General features: G+C 42.8%; 1 pseudogene; it reads left to right on the top strand.

The window, feature by feature from the left end:
* Nucleotides 1–1,541: 1,541 nt before the first annotated feature.
* On the top strand, nucleotides 1,542–4,869 carry LOC124964051 (c-Myc-binding protein-like; annotated as a pseudogene).
* The last annotated feature ends 3,827 nt before the right edge of the window (nucleotides 4,870–8,696 follow it).

Genomic DNA, 8,696 nt, shown 5'->3' with positions numbered 1-8,696 from the left:
TGGTACATTCATGGAGTATAACTTCCCATTCTTGAGGTTGTACATGATGTGGAGTTACAGTGGTTGTGTATTCATATATGAACCTAGGAAAGTTATGTTTGATTCATTCTACTGTCTTTCCTCTTCCTAGCCCCTCTCCCTTCCCTTAATTCCCCTTTGTCTAATTCAGTAAACTTCTACTCCCCCCTTGTGTGTGTTAGCATCCACATATCAGAGAGAAAATTCAGCATGTTTTGGGGGGATTGGCTTATATCACTTAGCATGATAGTCTCCAGTTCCATCCATTTACCTGAAAACGCCATAACTGCATTCTTCTTTATGGCTGAGTAATATTCCACTGTGTATATATACCACATTTTCTTTATCCATGCATCTGTTGAAGAACACCTACGTTGGTTCCATAGCTTAGCTATTGTGAATTGAGCTGATATAAACATTGATAAGACCGAATACCTATAGTATGTTGATTTTAAGTCCTTTGGTTATATGTCAAGGAGTGGGATAACTGGGTCAAATGTTGGTTCCATTCCAAGTTTTCTGAGGAATCTCCATATGACTTTCCATAATGGTTGCACCAATCTGCAGTCCCACCAGCAATATGAGCTTATCTTTTCCCCACATCCTTACCAAAACTTATCGTTCCTTGTATTCTTGATAACTGACATTCTGACAGGAGTGAGTGGAATCTCCGTGTAGTGGCTGGCTCTCTCTTACTGGCCTTTCTGCTGTTCCCTGAACATGTCGAGTTCACATCCATATCCTGACCTTTGCAGTTGCTGTCCCTTCTACCTAACTCACTTTTCTTCTGCATCTTTCTCCCCAAAGTCACTGTCCAGTTCTGCTTTATCTTTCTTCATAGCACCTAGTCTCTGCAATTCTGTTATATATTTATTTACTTGATTTTTGTCTGTCTTTATGAATAGAATATAAGCTCTCTGAGTACAGGCATTTTGCCTGCTGGTTTCCTGCTGTGTCCTTAATGTCCAGAGCAGTGCCTGGCACAAAGCAGGACCTCAATGAACACATGGCAAGTAATGAGTAAAGGAACGGTAAGACCCTGACTATGCGGCATGTCAAAAATCCTGCTTTAGCTGTTTCACAACAAAGGTTTTGTTTTGGTGGTGGTGGTATTTTTTTTTTTAATAATGATAAAAAAAAATACTTCCCCCTTCCCCCAAGAACTAGCCAAAAGCAGTGTGAGAATAAAATGAGATTCACTCCCATTGTGAAATTGGACTATCTTACTCCAGGGACAAAAGAAATCACAGCAGGGCACTGGATAGCCACTGGTTATATTTTACAACTCTTTTATCATTCTCTCAGTTGACCACTTTACCAACTTTTATCAAAAGAGGAAAATACCCAAAGGTCTCAGAAAATTGCTGAAAATTATTGAAAATAATTGGTGCATCTTTGTTAACAGCACACTCTCCCCTGCGCGGTTGAAACCGGACTATTTCTGGGGTGCTTAGTCTTTCTCCCCTCCAGTCATTGCAGCCATCTCGCAGTTTGGGTGGGGAAAAGTACGGTCTGGCCTCGAAATGGAGGTGCTGGGGAGAGAGTGGGCGCGGAGGCACTGGCAGATCCCACCCCCAAGGTGGCTGTGCCCTAAGAACCCCGGCAACGAGGATGGACCAGGGACCGGGAGGGCAGGGGCCGATCTGCAGCTCACCAGTCAGCAGGCTGCCAAGGGGTGTGCGCGGCTGACGTGGAGGCCAGTGGGGCCTCCAAAGCCCCTCGGTGGTCACGTGCTGCTTGCATTCGGAGTCTGGTTAGGCTGAGGTGGTCCTGGGGCGCAGGGGGGTGGTGTCCTAGAAACAGGATCAGGGTGCTGGACAGCCTGTGAGCATGGACATACAGATGCGTGTGGCCTGGGGCATCCGTGTCAGCAATAGGGGATTTTTGTTTCTGCGGTGCTAGGGTCCATCCCAGGGCCTCCCACCTGCTGGGCAAGCACTTTGCCACTGAACCACATCCTTAGCCCAGAAATTGGGAACTTGGGAGGTGTGGGGATTTTTAATCTGTGGGTGTTACAGTGAGAGCCAATGATTGGGGAATATTTGCTGTTGAGATCGTGATCCGTAGTGACAAGGAAACAGGTGTGTCTTCTCCTGCGGGTGTCTGCAAAGTTTGGTAATTCTTGGAATTTCTTTTTCTTACACTGAACCCAGGGTGCTCTACCACTGAGCTACATCCCCTGCCTTTTTTTTTTTTTTTTTTTTTTTTTTGAGAGGGTCTCACCAAATTACCCAGATTGGCCTCAAACTTGTGATCCTCCTGACTTGGGAGCTGGAGTCACAGGTTTGTGCCACTGTGAATTGCCTGGCATGGGTTCTTTGAAGTGGTTTAAGTGGATCTGATGTAAGTTCAGTTCTGAAGATCCTGGATAGGAGTGTGCACATAAAACAATTCTGCTTGAAGGCAAACAAGAAAACAGCTTATTCTGAGCCACGTATGAGGGACCATGGTCTGGGAACATGATTTCAAATTGCCCCGAGGCTGGGTACTGTGTTGAACACCTGTAATCCCAGGGGTGCAAGTTCTAAGCCAGCCTCAGCAATTTAGCAAGGGGCTAAGTCATTTAGAGAGACCCTGTCTCAAGATAAAAAATAAAAATGGTTGGGGATGTGGCTCAGTGGTTAAGCACCCTTGGGTTCAATCCCAGGTACCAAAAGTAAATAAATAGTTAAAAAAAATTAACCTGAATGATGACACGTACCACTGTAGAATAGTTTACAAGAACTTTTATAGTCACAGAACAGAAGAGAATCCTGAATCAATGTTTTTCCAAAAGACATAGGTGTGGTCATCATCAGACAGGAGGGCCACAGAAAGGCGGAGAAACCTTTTTTTCTGGATTTAGAGTTTGTCTTGATCAAGAAGGGAAGTCTCTTCTCTAGGATTCAGCTAGCTTTATCAAATTCTTACCTTTAGGGTTGGTAGAGGCTAGAGGTCTGTGAGGTTTAGCAATATGTTGCAAGAGTGTCAAGAGTCTGTTAGGTCAGATATGGAGGTGGATAGTAAATGGCTATGGTTGATAGTAAATGAGCTTGTGTAGAGATAGCACATCAGGCTGGCTCTTGACCTACAACTTGACCTCTCTCCACGGTCATCATGTTCTAGTTAGTTGAGATCAAACCGTCTGCATCTGAAGTTGGAGATCTCTGGAAGGGTGTGAGATTAGAGAAATCTGAGGTGAAAGGTATTCTTGGGGAAAAGGAGAGGGCTATTCTTTGGGGTTACATTCAGGAGCCTCTTTGGTAAAATCAGATGGAGGAAGTCTGGAGATCTGAGATAGAAGGGCTTCCCTGGAGGTTCTAAGGTAGAAGAAGATCTGAAACTAGGGGTGGCTGAGATCAGGGCCTGGAGTGCAGAGGCATATTTGGAAGTATTGACATGAGGGTTTGGTATTGGAAGAAGTCTGAAATTTGACCAATGATTTTAAGGATTCTGAGAATCTGAGCATCTTGGAAGGGGACTAAGACTGGGAAATCCTTGGGGTGTCTTTGGGAGGATCTGAGAGGAGGCTGGAAGAGGAATCAACTATTGAGGGTGGTGAGTGTCAATCACTGACTGTGTGCTAATGGAGCTCAAAAGTCCAAGTCTGGGGGAGGATGTTGGTAGGAGATAAAGGAATGGGCTGTTTTGCAGAAATTAGCAAGTTAGAGAACTACGGGCTTTAGCAATCGTGAGAGATGAGTTTGGGGATATCTTTATTTAGTTGGGTATTGATCATCTGTAGAGGTCAGTGATTTGGTGTATGTGAATTTGGTTGAGATATACAGAATGCAGTGATTCTAGGAACTTCTGGAATTCAGTGATGGAAGGGACCAGAAGTAGTCAGTGCATGTGCGAATTAGGAACTGGGGGTGCCTGGCGGGGGACAGTGAGTGGCTCTGTGAGTTCTATGCTTGGGTTGTCTTCCTACTGGTGGAAGCACCCTCCGTAGGCCTAATGACTCTTCACTAGACCTCATCTCTTAAAGGTTCCACCCACCCGGGGACCATGCTCCCAGTGTGTAAAACTTGGTAGGGAGAAACAACACCCACACCTTAGCAGCTAGAGAAGCGAACTGTTGGAGAATTGCTGGGGATCAGTTTTTATAGTCTGAGACTCAATCTGGGGATTAGTAGATGCCAGTAGGGATTCAGCTTGACCCAACCACAGCCATCCTGAGTTATGACCACCATGATTGCCCCTGACTAATCCTGGTCTGTTTTCTCCAAAGAGGGGTTCAGTTGACAGACTGACATGAGGTCAGTGACTTGGGGGATCAAGGAAACCTGCAAGGGGGGCTCTTCTGTGGAGTCAGCGATCTAGGATTTCAGTGACTTGGTGTGTGGGGAGTTGGTGGAGGTGGGTGATTTGGGAGTTTTTCCTGGGTTAACGAGTGTGAGCTAGCCTGTGTCAGTGATAGGGGATCTGTGAAGAGCAGCGGTTGAAGTTGTATGTTTACTGACAGTTAAAGATAAATTGTAACCAGTCACGGTCTCCAGCGCCAGCTAATGCCGCGGCCGCTGTCACTGTGGCCCATTACAAAGTCGCCGATTAGAAGGGCGAGCAGTTCTGGAGGTATTTGGAGAAGTTGGGGTGCTGGACACACTGACCAAAGTGTTGGTAGCCTTGTGTGAAGAGCCGGAGAAGCCTAATAGTGCTTTGGATTTTTTAAAGCATCACCTAGGAGTTGCTACTGCAGAAAATCCAGAAATAGAGTTGCTCTGCTTAGAATTGGCAGAAATGAAAGAGAAATATGAAGCTACTGGAGAAGAAAATAAAAAACTGAAAGCAAAGCTTGCTCAGTATGAACCACCTCAGGAGGAGGAGCGTGCTAAATAGGATTCTTCTCCGTTGAAAAGACACTGACAAAATGGTTTTGTATGACTTGAATGGTTTGTATAGTACATAATCTTTTCTGAACAGATGCTATAAAACTTTGAATATGTTAAATTCACCTATCCTGCTTTAACTGTTATAAACACATATACTGAGAACCACCAATAAAAACTCAGTATAACTTGCTTTGAGTATTAAAGCAAAAGAAACCAAAGTAAATCCTGAAAAATAATTAAGCAACCATCTAATTCATTACCTTAAAAAGGAATCTATTAATCTGATTAGGAATAATGGTACTAGTTGGATTTTAGCCAAGGAGATTGGCATGGAGGTATTCCTTGGTTTCATGCAGGATGAGCATAGATAGAGTCATTATTGACAATGAAGATGACAATGTTCATATTCTCTTTAGGCAGCTGGAGAGATCTGTGTGACAAGATGCTTTTGCCTGGGTCACCACGAATCATCTTCTCTTATTTCTATAAGGCAGAACAAATAACTCTTCTTCGCCACCACTCTGCCTTAGCTAACTGCGTGTGTGCCAATTCTAGCTCGGACACCACGTCTTCCTTCTATGCAATCACGCCTGTCTGATCACATTGCCTTGCTTTGCTGGGTCCTAGTTGCACATTAGCCCATCTGTTTTTCAATTTGCTTAATAATGCACTCACCCTGGTTGTAAGTGATACAACTTTAAACAGGATCACACAATCACCCTGCCTTACTTAGTTGCTGAGTTGAACACAGAAGTAATATAAAATTCCAGTTCATGCACAGAGTGGAGTGAGAAGAGGAAAGAGCCATATATCATGGGCAATGATGAGTATAATCATATAATGCTTTTTCCCCTCAAAGTATTTTTTTAGTTTTGAATCCACTTTATCTTCATTATCCCTGTGAAGTGGGTAGGGCAAGTATGAGGGGAAGTTGGGCACTGAATTTTTAGGCCAAAGATTGACATTATGACAAACTATTTGCTAACTATAAAGCATAGCACTTAACTGCTCTGAGATTCATTTTCCTCATCTGTTAAATGAGAAGAATCTATGCTGCCTGCCTCACAGGGTTGTTGTGAGGGTCAAATGAGAATATATGTTAAAAATTGTAAATGGCAAACCACTATATTCTTTTTTAAAAAAAATTTTCTTAGTTGTGGATGGACACAGAATCTTTATTTATTTATTTTTATGTGGTGCCGAGGATCGAACCCAGTACCCCACACATGTGAGGCAAGCAGTCTACGACTGAGCTACAGCCCCCAGCCCAAACTGCAATATTCTTGGAAAAAAAAAAAAGGGATAAATTGTATGTTGTCGATTGAGGGGAACACCTGTTTCAAATGTACTGTATTATCGTATTTGGGAAAGAATTAAATATCTCTGTAGTTGCTATCTCAATGTTGAGATCATGGGTAATGTTGGTTTTGAGCAAATACATTTTTCTAAGTGTAATTTATTGGGAGTTTCTTATATGATAACTTTTATATAAAGAGGAATTTTATTAAAAAGAACCCCTACTGGTCATGACCATTTTTCTTTTTATGTTGGTTTGCTCTATTAATTATACAAGATGTACACTTATACACATATTTTAGTTAAATATTCAAGCGATGTATGTAGTGTACACTTAACACCCTTCCTGAACCCCAACTTTATTTAACTCCAGAAAGATACCTACTATTAACAATTTCACTTACATGCTTTAATATTTCTTTCTAGTCATAGTTTTGTTTGTTTTATACCAATTGGACTATGTTGAATGTACTACTCTATAACTCACATTTTTTTAATTTAACAATATGTCTTAGAAACATCTCTTTATCAGAACACACAGTCCTGTTTCATTTTGTAGTATTAGATTGTACAGTGTTCCACTGTGTGGACATGCAGTATCCACACAATGGGTTCCTTGGGTGGATATATGATTCTTCGGGTGGATATATGATCTGGAAATATTCTTGGCAGCATTATGCATGTATGAAGTGGCCCCTTTGCAAAGCAAGCCATTGCAGCTGCACTAAGGAATGACAGACTATTGCTTTTGGGCACATAACTCTTGTCCTCAGTTCCTGAAAGTGGGTTTTGTGTAGGTTACATGGCCTATGTTTTGGGTTAGACTCTTGCAAACATTTCCACACATGTTGAAAAGTCACCCAACTTCTCTTACGGGAAGTAGTAACAAACAGAAAAATATATTTTTATTGACACAGATTCCTCTACTTTTATTGCTTCTGTTGTTTTTATTTCCATTAATTCATCCATCCACCCATGGAGTGCTTTGTGAGGGCTCTGTGTTGGGAACTATTCTGAGGGCTTAGGATACAGTAGTGAGCAAAACAAGACTCCTCTCTACATGGGGCTTATGCTGAATTTAGGTGAGACAGATAGCAACAAAGTCAATTAGCAAGCAATAAGATAGTTATAGTGATGAGTAGAATAAAGAAAAGAAACTGGGTCATTGACTAGAATAATAAGTCCAAATGGGATTAGTTTAGACAGTGGTATATATCAGTTAGACCTCAGTCAGTGGGGCAGAGCCACTGTCCAAATTTCAGGATCAGGATGCATTTATGAGACTCAAATCCTACATGGTCATGGAAGGAGTCAGGAAAATAGAGATGCAGAAAAGTGAGTTAGGGGATAAAAGAAGCTAATCGGGGCGAGCAAGCCTGTCCAGGCACCAGGAGGAGCCCTGAAGAGGGGGACTGCTGAGAGGTTCACAGGAGGCCGTGGCTTCTTTATAGATCCTGCCTCTGGGGACCCAGTGAATCACCTGGGGAGGGGCGGAGGTTGGCATTGTTAGCAGGACCAACAGCGAGAAAGATGAGCCCGACATTCTGGGCTGAGAGCGGGGACCAAGTGCAAGCTGGAAACTGCTGGGCCACTCACTGTCAGTCGGTCCATCACTACATGTGATTGTAGTGACCGGCAGAGTGACAGCCATTACTTTAAAATGAGAGTGATAGCAGAGTGATAATCATTGCTTTACTTGTTTTCCTAAGTTGGTGCAGGTTCCTTTTCTGGCCAACTTGAATCTGAAATCATACAGGAAGCAATTCTAGAAAAAGTAGATTCTACATGTAAGAATAGACGATAATTTCACATATGAAAAGCTAATTAGAAGCTGGGCATGGTGGCACATGCCTGGAATCCCAGCATCTTGGGAGGCTGAGGCAGGAGGATCGCAAGTTCAAAGCCAGTCTCAGCAAAAGCGAGGTGCTAAGCAACTCAGTGAGACCCTGTCTCTAAATAAAATACAAAATAGGGCTGCTTATGGGGCTCAGTGGCCAAGTGCCCAAGAGTTCAATCCCTGGTACCACCACCACCACCACCAATAACAAAGCTAATTAGACTAATTAGTGACTATGTAATTGCTTATTTTCCCCCCAAATAGATTTTGTTTTCTACTTTATACCTCACCAGCACCTGCATTTTATATTGATTCTTTTACTAGATTGGAGTTTGGAATTAAATTAATTTCTTAATTTCCTTTCATTTTTTAAAAAATTATTTTTAGTTGTAGACAGACACAATACCTTTGTTTTATTTATTTATGTGGTGCTGAGGATGGAACCCAGTGCCTCACATGTGCTAGGCAAGCGCTCTACCACTGAGCCGCAACCCCAGCCCATTTCCTTTCATTTTAATGGAAATTCCTTAGAGTCTAAATGGTAATTCCCTCATCCACCCACCAGGTTAGCAGAGATCTTTCTGGCAAAAACGTCTCTGTTCCCAGGGCAAATCAACAGTTTCCCAAAAGGCAGGGTCCTTGGAAAGTCATGGTAGAAGGTTGGTTGCTGCTGAGCAGAGACAAAACACTTGAAGGTGAGGTCACTGTTGGCCTCTGGGGAGACGGGAAGCCCA

This window comes from Sciurus carolinensis, chromosome 14, assembly GCF_902686445.1.
Source record: "Sciurus carolinensis chromosome 14, mSciCar1.2, whole genome shotgun sequence".
Taxonomy (NCBI): Eukaryota; Metazoa; Chordata; class Mammalia; order Rodentia; family Sciuridae; genus Sciurus; species Sciurus carolinensis.
The sequence above is the reverse complement of the archived record's forward strand: the minus strand, read 5'-3'. Positions and strand labels throughout refer to the sequence as shown.